The 12,261-nt window shown below is 32.0% G+C and overlaps 1 long non-coding RNA gene across 1 annotated transcript; it reads right to left on the bottom strand.

Moving 5' to 3' along the window:
* Positions 1–5,755: 5,755 nt before the first annotated feature.
* LOC132604058 (uncharacterized) lies at positions 5,756–8,352 on the bottom strand. The gene is made up of 3 exons (XR_009568630.1): positions 8,052–8,352; positions 7,521–7,789; positions 5,756–5,938 (listed from the first exon to the last, which is right to left on the bottom strand). It is a non-coding gene; the product is annotated as an uncharacterized LOC132604058 (long non-coding RNA).
* Positions 8,353–12,261: the final 3,909 nt, after the last annotated feature.

Here is a 12,261-nt window from a genome sequence, read left to right as displayed (position 1 = left end):
ACATTAGAAATTTTAATTCTTTTTTTTCTCAATCTAAGGAGTATTTCCGAAGTACAAAGGGAACTTATATGATCGCTGGCGGATTTGCGAATAAACCAAAGTTTTAAGTTCAATTTTGGGATTAAAGACTTTAATAACAATGAATATATTGACGACGTTGATATATAACTCCTAGCCTTCCAAGCTAACGATGAGCGAATTTGTTTAAATTTTGGATGTGCATTTGAATATAGGAGGCGGAAACAGAATCAATCATGTTGTCAACTCGCACGAGTGTTTGAACAGTGAAAAGAAGGGCTCCAGTAAATGAAAGTGGGTATTGGACCCCATTCATGTGCTAATATTGCTTGTGTGCAAACAAATACATCCGATAATTTGGAATGTTGTCTCATTGTTTTCCAAGAATACCTATTTACGACTGTTATTGTTGACTCTTCACCATATATACTTTGGAAAAAAAAAACATAAATAGACAGTTTTTGAAAAACTATTACATATACATGGCAACATTAATTGATTATCAATTATGGCAGTTTCTAATATACAGGATTTTTATTTTTTGATAATATACAGGAAATTCATCGTGCGTGAATCACTTAAAACCACAGCAGCACAACTATTCTAGTCTATTTTTAAGCTAGATTTTTCCACAAAACATGAAGTTTAAAGAACTACGTCTCTTAACAGAGCCCTATAAAGCTGGAGGAAGAATCACGTTTGAAAAGCCTCAAGTAATTGAATTCCTTAATTATAGGCCAGCAATTAATGCTCAAACAACTGCTATTATGTTTCATCTATCTTCTATATAAGAATGATTTTGTCATAAATGGTGGCTTTACAGGTTAGGTGTATAATTTATTTTTTATTGCTAAATTGAATATTTGGATAATGATGCACACTTGGATAAATAACTTGTAACAATATAGAGATTTTACATTAACAAATCTAACTAGTAATATACATTATTATACTCATCATGTAACTGGTATAATTACTTGTATAATTAGTACTATATATTATTATGCTCAAAATGTATATAATTTATAATACACATTATTATAATTATACTCATAATATTACTAGTATAATCATTAATATACATTATTATACTCATATTAGTATTGGTATCATTATACTCATAATATTATTGGTATACCCAGTAATATAAATTAGATGTGTATATTATTATTATATTATTATAATAATTATTATTATTAAAATATTACCGGTATAATTAGTAATAGATATATAATTTATATTTCTAGTATATCCATGGTATAAAATATTTATATTTGAAATAAACCATGTATTTCTGGTATAAACTATTTATATCTGAAATATACCATGTTGTATATGGTATAAATGTAATATATGACTAATATTCTGGTATAAATGTATATGGTAGCCAATTTATATTAAAATTGGTAGCTCATTTACTTTAGGGATCAACTTGATCTCTGGTCAGTCCCTGAAAACTCCGATCAGTGATCTTTATCGCCGATGCAAATTGATAACAGCTAGTTTATGTTTACATTGAGTTCCAGATCTTGCTCAATAAATAAACCTCAATCCTACTAGAAATAAAATTGCATGTAACTTCAAATTTGTTAAGAAAAGTTCTTTTTGAACTGCAGATATATGAGAAGTTCTTTTTGACATTATATATGAAAAAAAGAAGAAAAAAAATTCAGAGACCCATTACTAATTAGACACATAGCGAGAGACTCATTATTTTTCTAACCTTAAACCTTGTGTATCCTCTATAACTCTAACCAACCAAGAAGGGAAAATGAGCGAATAAAGGGATGAGTAATAGGAGATGGAGGATATATTGGTTAAAGAAGAGAGATAAATGAGTAATAGTAGATGTTTATCATTAAAAAAGAGAGATAAATGATGGGTTTTTCTCTTAAAATTAGGGATAGATGAAAAAAAAAAGAATAAAAGAATATGTTTTAATATAATAAAACTGATCTTTTTGAAGAATTTGAAAAGTTATGCTATTTATGTTCTTAATTCTTGTACCATGACTTATGGTGTAATTTTCTCATAATAACTTTTCTTCTTTCGGAGACACGAGGATGTGGGAACAAATATTACGGTAAAGGAATTGACATGCAAGATTTAGTTTTGATAAAGAGTTCAAATTAAATGTTGTCTAGTAATCGCATATAAATATATATACAATTAAGCCATTGCTTACTATAGTAAAGTATTTACACTCTTTGGCCGATGGAGCCCTTGGCCAATGGATTCAACCAAACTACTTTCCATATGAAGCATAGATATGCAAGAATTAGTAATACTTTTAGATGTTGGACATATAATTCCGAAGGTATAGTTACTTTGGTCGTTCCTCCTTTCCTTGCTCTATGATAAAATGCCGAAACTCAAAGGTGATAACTAGCTTACTAGAAGATATTAAAATCTGATTAAAAAGGGCTTAATACATTGACAATCTCACTCGAATTACGACTTGTTTGAGCACCTAAACACATGATAAAATGTTCCTATCAGATACTTTTGATTCAAATTTTGAATTTCCTTTTGCGTGTGTTTTTCAAATGTCCATTACGTAGATAGGTTAACCACTTAAAATATGTCATCTTCTTCAACTAGGTGAATTAGTCTCAATAAGCCGTAAAACCTCAGGCGTGTTTAATTGAGGATGACATGTATAATTAAAGGGAATGACATTTTAAGTGATTAACTTATCTACGTAATAGTGTATTTGAGATCACGCACAAAAACAATTCTACTATTTGAATCGAAGGTGTCTATATAAACATTTTAACATATGTTCCGGTGCTCAGTTGTAAAAAAACCGTAGTAATTAAATCCTTGAACACAAAGTTACCACCATAAAAATCTAGTGTAGAGATGTTTATTTGCTCATTTAGTGAACTTATAAAGGAACAAATTGATTCAATCTAGTGATCACTGTCCACCTTTTTATCAGCCAATCATCGTTATATACAAAAATATCCATTACTTTTGTTTTGAATGACAACTGAATGTCCGCGATGATAGAGAACTAGGCCAGCCAAAAATATATGGAAACTAAAATCTTCCACAAGTTCACACAATATTAGGACATACATGATTAGACACTTGAAAAAATCCATGATATTCAACAGAAAATGACATGTTGCATGAAACGACTGTTTATAGTAACTAACAATATATTAGGTTTGGTCCCATGAAAAGAGATTGATGAAGGAAGGGTTGATTTTAAAAGGTCGAAGTAGCACGTGCATAAGGAAACAATAATCAATAATGGAAATGATAGAAATGGTAGTGAAGCACATAACATATCTGATCCCAACCATTGGAAAAACAGTAAAAATATGATAGAACGAAATAAATTATATGATCCTAAACATTGAACATCCAATGAAATCAGAAAAAAGACGAGATTTGTTTATCTTGTGGTCGCAACTAAAAAGCTAGTTAAACTCTGCTTTAATTTTTCCATTAAGCGGTAAAGTTTATTACCTAACCTTTTTTCTGATATTTTTTTTAAAATAAAGGTTGATATTTATATCTTTAAAGTTGAAACACTTTGAATGAATCTTAGCGTATACGTGCACGTGTGGGCACGGATAATTTCAATATTAACTGGCACAAAACAAAAGATTGTGTGGAAGCAATCACTAGGCCTAATCAACTCTATGTTTCTCTTTCCAACAAAAATCGGGTCTGGAATCTTTTGACTTTAATGGAACAAAACAACTTTAAAAGAAAAAGAAAAAAAATAGTTTGAATGGCTAATATCTCGTTATACGTAGATTATGAGCCAAATTATTTTATATTTATCGGTATGAAGTTTTATTATACATTCCTATAAAGATTATTTACACGATTATTTAAACTGTGACTTGACTTCAAGTCATACAACAACAATATTTCTCATCGTTGATGTACGACTACCCTTCAATAAACAACTTAATAAAGAGAAAAGAAGAAGAAAAAGTTTGGTAAATTATCTAAATTACACTCTCATAAATCAATCTGAAAGCTACTCAATATTGAAGTATGCGACACAAAATATTTAGCTACGAAATTCATTGTTAATCTGTAGCTAAATTAAATAACACGTAGCTAACAAGATTTTTGTATAATCTATTACTAATCCGTCGTTAAATTAAATTAGCAACGGATCTTTGCTATTTGCGCAATAAAAGCTGTCCGTTGACAATAATGTTTTTTTAATAAATATTGTTTGTGCTCTCAAAATCTCTTAGTTAGACTAATACAACTACTGCAGATTGCTGTTCTCGGTCTGAAACACAATAAGATGGAAATTAGTTGAACACAATATTATTACATTAATCTTTCTTACCATGTTTTACCATTTATTGAGCTTGTTTTTCTCCTCTAATTATAATGAGTGACTCGAAAACAAGACAGCAACCCATGATATTTTTGGTATAAAAAAAAAAAAGACATCCTATTTTTGTCTATTAACTCCAAAAAGAAGTCATTTTGGCGCCGGACTCTGCAAGAATTAGTAATATAATACTTTCAGGTGTTGGACATATAATTCCGAAGGTATAGTTACTTTGGTAGTTCCTCCTTTCCTTGCTCTGTGACAAAATGCCGAAACTCAAAGGTGATAACTAGCTTACTAGAAGATATTAAAATCTGATTAAAAAAGGCTTAATACATCAACAATCTCACTCAAATTACGACTTGTTTGAGCACCTAAACACATGATAAAGTGTTCCTATTAGATACTTTTGATTCAAACTTTGAATTTCTTTTTGTTTCTCAAATGTCCATTACGTAGATAAGTTAACCACTTAAAATATATCATCTCCTTCAACTATACGAATTAGTCTCAATGAGCTGCAAAACCTCAGGCGTGTCTAATTGAGGATGACATGTATAATTAAAGAAAATAACATTTTAAGTGATTAACTTATCTACGAAATAGTATATTTGAAATCACGCGCTAAAAGAATTCTACAATTTGAATCCAAGGTGTCTAATATGAACATTTTAACATATGTTCTAGTACTCAGTTGTAAAAAACCGTAGTGATTAAAACCTTGAACACAAAGTTACCACCATAAAAATCTAGTGTAGAGATATTTACATGCTCATTCAGTTTCCCTATAAAAGAAGAAATTGATTCAACCTAGTGTCCACCTTTCTATGAGCCAATCATCGTTATATACAAAAATATCCATTACTTTTGTTTTGAATGACAACTGAATGTCCTCGATGATAGAGAACTTGGCCGGCCAAAAATATATGGAAACTAAAATCTCCACAAGTTTACACGGTATTAGGACATACATGACTAGATCGCACTAGAAAAAATCCAAGATCTTCAACAGAAAATGACATTTTGCATGAAACGACAGTTTATATGTAACTAACAAATAGGTTTGGTCCCATGAAAAGAGATTGATGAAGGAAAGGGTTGATTTTAAAAGGTCGATGTAGCATGCTTATAAGGAAACAATAATCAATAGTGGAAATGATAGAAATAGTAGTGAAGCACATTACTTGTCTGATCCCAACCATTGGAAAAACAGTAAAAATATGATAGAACAAAATAAATTATATGATCCTAAACATTGAACATCCAAGGAAATCAGAAAAAGACCAAGATTTGTTTATCTTGTGGTCATAAATAAAAAGCTAGTTAAACTCAGCTTTCATTTTTCCATTAAAGTTATATTAATTTGAATCAACTAAAAACAAATTGTAGTATAACTTAAGCAAGAGAGGATAGAAGCACACTAGAAGAAAATAACTTTAACATTATGGATCAAATTGTTTGTTTCAAGGGGCAAAACTGATTGATACAGAAATTTTAAAAAAATACTAATTGATACATGAAAACATTAGTCAATATCTGAAGAGGCTAACGGACACTTCGTAAAGCTCACTAGCTATATTTACAGGTCCACGCATTTCCATAGAACTCCTGCAGATGAAGTGAAACTATATTGAAACTTGAGAATCGATTTCAAACCTTTTTCCCACCCAAACTCCAACTAACAACAAAGAAAAATTTATAAGCGAAAGGGCTTTGAATACTCCCCTCGAAACATTCCCTAGTATTACAAAAACTTGTGACGAGTTATGTCCCAAAAATACGTCTGTGAACAGGTGGAGCATCAAGAGTTTTAACCACTTGAATCCAAGGTTTGTCTATGATCAAGGTGGAAGTTCTTGAAAGATGTCCAACAAATAAAACAGGATCCCTGAAAGCATAGAATTCAAAATTCTTTCTACCGTTTTGTTTCAAATCTAAGTCATTCCCTTTCAACTTGCGCTTTAAAGTACCATTTTCAGGAGAACTATTATGTAGCTTCTTCAAAGCTAAATCTTGATCATTAGCTAAGTCAGTATCGTCATCATCACCAACTGGCAACCCAAAGTCAATCAAGCACATCGCCGTACAGAATAAAGCCATAAAATGCTAATCATGTGACATTTATAGAACTAAAGCACTGAAATAATGCAATTAGTTTATTGGAGTTAACCAGATGGAAAACTCGAGAAAGATCCAACAAAAGGAGAAGGAATATGCAGGAAACAGGACTAGTGCGTGGTCAAGGAAATTTCCTTTGGGCCATAACGAGGTACATGTATCGAAGCATACACTGCTTAGGCCTTATAAATTTCCACAAAATATTAAAGCCGCAGGTTGTTCCTTCATAATTAAGTTGGCTGTTCAACTGAACGCTTCTAAGAATGACTTGGACCAACATTAGGTTGGAAAAGGAATTAGATTTCTTTTTTTTTTTAATGCCGCGATGACAGGGCCCGTTTGTGCCGACCTAACTATTTCATCAGATACCTGTTACCTTTGACCAACATTGGGTTGGATAAGGAATTAGATTTCTTTTTCTTTTTTTTATGACGCGGTGTCAGGGCCAGTTTGTGTCGACCTCAACTATTTTATCGGGTACTTATTACCTTCCATCAATGCGGGTACTAGGTAACTCTGCCTACCAAAGTTTAGGCACATGACTAGTGTCTTTTGTCTTCGTCAACCTCATGGTTCTCCTCCTCCCACTTCATTCCACTAGGCCATACCTTGGGTGTGGATAAAGAATTAGATTCCTTAACACAGCCAAAAAAGAAAAGAGAGAACTTTCAGCTAGTAAATTGCTTTAAACATCCTTTCAGCTATAATGATTAAACCACAGCAATATGCAGCACATCACACGTGCTGACCGCTACTTGTGATATGTGCTTATGTGCCTAGATGCATCAAAAGCAAAATCTTTTTATCCAAACATATAAAATGGCAAGCCTGCTAAGTAAGTCCATTTGTTTATTACTTAGCCCAAATTAGGAGGCCAACCCGCGTTTTATGTTATTCACCATTCTCTAAAAGACACTCATATCCTAATAGGACACTGTCTAGTAAAGGCCAGTATAAACTAATGAACATTAAAACAGCTTATCACCAAAAGAATTTAACTAGATAAGACAGCAGAAGACCAAGAGTAACAAAAACTCAAAAACAACTTTGGTAAAACTTGCAAAAGACCCACCTTGAACTGTAGACTATGACGGATGATGAATTAGTAGAAGGAGCAAAAGAAAGCCCAATCACTTCTCCAGGAAATTCTTGAAATCTTCTCGGCAGGGAGAATGTATTCCGGTTGGACCATTCTCCTAGTTGTTTAGCTTCAACATCAAAGGCATATACCTGGTTCGAAGATGTGGATACTATGAGCACATTGCTATTTCTAGGAGTAAAGCCACCTGCTGTAACGGAAGAGCCATTCAACCTTGAAATAAACCAATGCAGGTACCACATCTGCAAACAGCAATTTTCTCGTTCTTTTAATCCAAAGGTGTCATTCGGACAATTGAATACTTATTACCTTCTACAGCATACATAGTAATAGCACTTGCAATGGATGTTTAGACTAAACCAATAAATATATATGATATGTGTTTGTGCATACACATATATCACTTAATCATGGTTGATTAATACATTTTATTACTTCATTAAATCACTTAATCATGATAAATTAAATTAATTTAATATAAACACTCGATATATAAGTTTTTACCGATAGTGATTAGCTCTGAATATTTGTACTCTTTTCTCTTCTTCCTAGCTCTCATGAGGTTGCATGTGATTGAATGTACCCTTTTTCCCTGCAAACCTTATGCAATACAAGGGATAGTTTAACTTTGTAAAACGGGAATTATCAAACCTACTTTCACTCTATTGATTTGCTTTATTGTGTCAGAAAGAATAAAGAGATACCATTTATACTAAATGTTACTAATATTTTCATAAGAAAACCACAAGATTTTTCATGATTTGAGATTTGGCTCGAAAGTTTCGAAGGGACTACTTTAGGACGAGAAAAGATTCCTTTGAGGTTTACTGCACATAAAAGAAACTTGGAAAGAACATATATAGTAAGATTTAGCATGCAAAACACCGAGATCATTATATATTTACAAATTTAAAAGACTTAAGCGGCCCCCTAAACTTGTCCCTTTTTTTCATTTTGGTACCTCAACTAAGTGTTATTCCTATTGAATTCTTGAACTCGTCCTCAAGTGGAAAAAAATGTCAAGTTTAGGTGGCCGCATATGCATTAAGCCAATTTAAAATGTTTGTAGTACAAAAGGGTTGATTTTAGTTTATGATTATTTTTTTTCTCAAGTGAGTAGCATACATACTTGAAAATAAGAAAAAATATTGACAAGCGAAATAAACCATGCATGGGTTGCTGTCTTGTTTTCGAGTCACTCATTATAATTAGAGGAGAAAAACAAGCCCAATAAATGGTAAAACGTGGTAAGAAAGACTAATGTAATTATATTGTGTTCAACTAATTTCCATCTTATTGTGTTTCAGACCGAGAACAGCAATCTGCAGTAGTTGTATTAGTCTAACTAAGAGATTTTGAGAGCACAAACAATATTTATTAAAAACACATTATTGACAACGGACATCTTTTATTGCGCAAATAGCCAAAATCCGTTGCTAATTTAATTTAACGACGGATTAGTAATAGATTATACAAAATTCTTGTTAGCTAAGTGTTATTTAATTTAGCTACATATTAACAATGAATTTCATAGCTAAATATTTGGTGTCGCGTACTTCAATATTGAGTAGCTTTCAGATTGATTTATGAGAGTGTGTAATTTAGATAATTTACCAAACTTTTTCTTCTTCTTTTCTCTTTATTAAGTTGTTTATTGAAGGGCAATCGTACATCAACGATAAGAAATATTGTTGTTGTATGACTTGAAGTCAAGTCACAGTTTAAATAATCGTGTAAATAATCTTTATAGAAATGTATAATAAGACTTCATACGTATAAATATAAAATAATTTGACTCATGATCGACGTATAACGAGATATTAACATTTCAAACTATTTTTCTCTTTTTCCTTTAAAGTTGTTTTGTTCCATTAAAGTCAAAAGATTCCAGACACGATTTTTGTTGGAAAAGAGAAACATAGAGTTGATTAGGCCTAGTGATTGCTTCCACACAATCTTTGTTTTGTGTCAATTATTGAAATTATCCGTGCCCACACGTGCACGTATACCTAAGATTCATTCAAGTGTTTCAACTTTAAAGATGTAAATATCAACCTTTATTTTAAAAAAAAATATCAGAAAAAAGGTTACGTAATAAACTTTACCGCTATTAATTGATAATTCTACTTCAATACATACGAAAGCAAAGAACGAGAAAGAAACAACAATAGCAAGGAAGGAATTTTTCACACTTATTAGTTGCTCCTTTCGATGCAAACGCGATTTCAAAATTTAAATTTAATGGCTCTATCTAACCTTAAGTTTTTAGAACTGAGTTTGTACAATATTTCAAACTAGTTGGATAGACACTAACAGACAAACTTTAAAACAAATCTTTAAAATAAAGGCTCATTTCTATTTTAATCATTTCTAAAATGCACGTATTACTATTATTGGAGTGTGTTGACGTTCAGATATAAAAGCTCCAGCTGTTAAATAACACATTTATATTTAATCAATTATGTCTTTTACACGCTCTCTCGTATGCGGATCTAATTCTTTTTAAGGGACCAAGCACGTTGAAGATTCTTTTTGATAATGGGTGGCCGTGAGACTCAAACCTATTGGATTTCTATCTGCTTTGATACCATGTTGAAGTCTGTGACCATCTCATCTAAAATTAAAGCTTAAGCTGTTAGAGAACATATTTTTTCTTAATTATGTTTTTAACATTAATCATCACACAAACAAAAAGAATTACAAAAAAAAAAAAAAAAAAAAAAACTGCCCCTTCGTATTCTTGACAAAAGAAAAAGCTCCTAAAGATAGTTAATTTGGTAGTACGTATATATTGAATTTAAATCTTAGAATGATTGGAGAAATCATAAAGATGAGTCAATTGCTAGGTACACAATTACAAATTAATGGTTTCGAATGTTAAACATCAAATCAGACAAGGAGAGGGGCTGCGGTACTGTTGGTTGAAGAATTTCACAAGAAGGCAATGGGTACCCAACAATAAGTTCGTTTTCATTATTATCAAGTGAAGTGATACTTCACATTTGCACCTTGACATGACTTTACTCTCACCAATTGAATTACAATCCAGAAAAATAAGGGATCTAGTAGATGTTAGTAAAAAGTAGAACAATATAGATCAGTAACAGTAAAACAAGGAAAACAACTTATAAAATCACGGTTCTATCGTGACAAGCCACTGCCTCGAAAATGATTTCGGATCAATTATGGTGCAAACAGTGGCGGAGCCAGAATTTTAAATAAGGGGGTTCAAAAATATAAATAAGTAGACAAACGAAGAAGTCAAGTGGGTTCAACATCTACTATATATACATAGAAAATAATTTTCACCTTGTATATACAGTGTAATTTTTTGCCGAAAGGGGTTCGGAACCACTTTGGCCCTTACTAGATCCACCACTGGGTGCAAATCGTTTAGCACGGTACTCTCCTCAAGGTTCCACAGCACTTCCAACACTTATACTAGTGGTTGGAAGTTTGGAATTTGCACAAATTATTGCCCAGAAAACAGAAGAAAAGATTTTTTGGTGTGTGTTCACTAGAAGTCTCCACCGGAATATGTAGGTAGAAGGAAGGATCTAGGTAGTAAAGGACGAGATCAGAAACGTCCCTAAACATTTGGAAAATTAAGATCACCGTTAAATTGGTGAATTGGGCCTCACGTATATGGGGGGGGGGGGGGGGGGAGGGGGTTGTGAACGGGTACGAAGCACAATTCTCATGTGCGCGAGGCCACTCCTTTATTCTAACCCATTTACCAACCCAATAAAGTACTTCTCATTATAAAATGAAAAGAAAACTTGAGTTCTATGTTCGGTTTTGGGATTAGAGACTTTAATAACAATGAATATATTCGACGATGTTGATATATAACCCCTATCCTTCCAAGCTAACGATGAGCGAATTTGTTTAAATTTTGAATCTGCATTTGAATATAGGAGGCGGAACCTGAATCAATCATGTTGTCAACTCGCACGAGTGCTTGAACAGTGAAAAAAAGGGCTCCGTGATATGTGTGGTTGGTCCTAAATGAAAATGCAAATGAAAGAGAGTGTTGGACCCCATTCATGTGCTAATATTGCTTGCTTGTGAGCAAACAAATACATCCCATAATTTGGAAATGTTGTCTCATTTTTTCCAAATATACCTACTTACCATTGTTACTGTTGACTCTTCACCATATATACTTGGGAAAAAACATAAATAGACAGTTTTTGAAAAATTATTACATATACATGGCAACAATTGATTATCAATTATGGCAGTTTCTACTATACAAAATTAATCGTGCGTGAATCACGTAAAACCACAGCATCCAAATAATTCTAGTCTATTTTTAAGCTAGATTTTTTCACAAAATATGAAGTTTAAAGAACTACGTCTCTTAACAGAGCCCTATAAAGCTGGAGGAAGAATTACGTTTGAAAAGCCTCAAGTAATTATAGGCCAACAATTAATGGTGAACAACTGTTATGATGTTTCATCTATCTTCTATATAAGAATGATTTTGTTATAAATGGTGGCTTTACAGGTTAGGTGTATAATTTATTTTTTATTGCTAAATTGAATATTTGGATAATGATGCACACTTGGATAAATAACTGGTCACATTATAGAGATTTTACATTAACAAATCTAACTATTAATAATATATACATTATTACACTCATCATATAACTGGTATAATTATTTGTATAATTAGTAATATATATTTGTATAATTAGTAGTATATATT

Source organism: Lycium barbarum, chromosome 7 (assembly GCF_019175385.1).
Source record: "Lycium barbarum isolate Lr01 chromosome 7, ASM1917538v2, whole genome shotgun sequence".
Classification (NCBI taxonomy): Eukaryota; Viridiplantae; Streptophyta; class Magnoliopsida; order Solanales; family Solanaceae; genus Lycium; species Lycium barbarum.
The sequence above is the reverse complement of the archived record's forward strand: the minus strand, read 5'-3'. Positions and strand labels throughout refer to the sequence as shown.